Below are 627 nucleotides of genomic sequence, written 5' to 3' on the forward strand. Positions count from 1 at the left end.
TGTGTAATATTTGATTTGATTTGACTTCTGGAATGAGAAATCCCATTTCAGTTCATCCGCTTAACTATTTATCTAATGTTTGTATAATTAATTAATATGAATTCCTCATCTCTGAAAAGAAATATAATTTTCAAGGTAAACTCTGTATTGTCTCGTGTGGGTTATAGGTGTAATATTTGCTCACTGAGTTGCAAAACTCACCCTATTATATTCCCATGTTTTTCAGATACAGGAGTCATTCCAGGTTCCATTTCACCTGCCCCTCAGTAGATCTTAGTCATTTTGGTGAGCCCTTCTTCTTTCCAAGGGCTAAATAATTATGTAATGGAACCTTTGCTCAAAATCTAGACTATGTCAATGCTCCATATGTCACAGGCAGGATCCTCGTGTGGGTTATGTTATTTTGAATCTTGAACTGTTTAGGTAATGATTATGATTTGGTTATGTAAGACTTAGGGTTTTAACTATATACTCTAGTTATCAACTTGATATATATATATATATATATATGATGCGCATTTTGGATATATTTGGTTGTGGATATAAATTGAAGTATATTGTTGTTGTTGTCTTGGAAATGGAGGTTTATTATTAATACAGGGAGTTAATATTTATGTTGGTAAGGTC

At 32.4% G+C, this 627-nt stretch overlaps 1 long non-coding RNA gene across 1 annotated transcript in view; it reads left to right on the forward strand.

Moving 5' to 3' along the window:
* The window catches only part of LOC127743880 (uncharacterized), a 1,282-nt gene extending 778 nt beyond the window's left edge, over positions 1-504 (forward strand). The window contains exon 3 of the long non-coding RNA XR_008005193.1: positions 227-504. This is a non-coding gene — a long non-coding RNA (uncharacterized LOC127743880). The remainder of the gene's footprint in view (positions 1-226) is intronic.
* Positions 505-627: the final 123 nt, after the last annotated feature.

The sequence above is a fragment of the Arachis duranensis genome, unplaced genomic scaffold (genome assembly GCF_000817695.3).
Source record: "Arachis duranensis cultivar V14167 unplaced genomic scaffold, aradu.V14167.gnm2.J7QH unplaced_Scaffold_165934, whole genome shotgun sequence".
NCBI lineage: Eukaryota > Viridiplantae > Streptophyta > Magnoliopsida > Fabales > Fabaceae > Arachis > Arachis duranensis.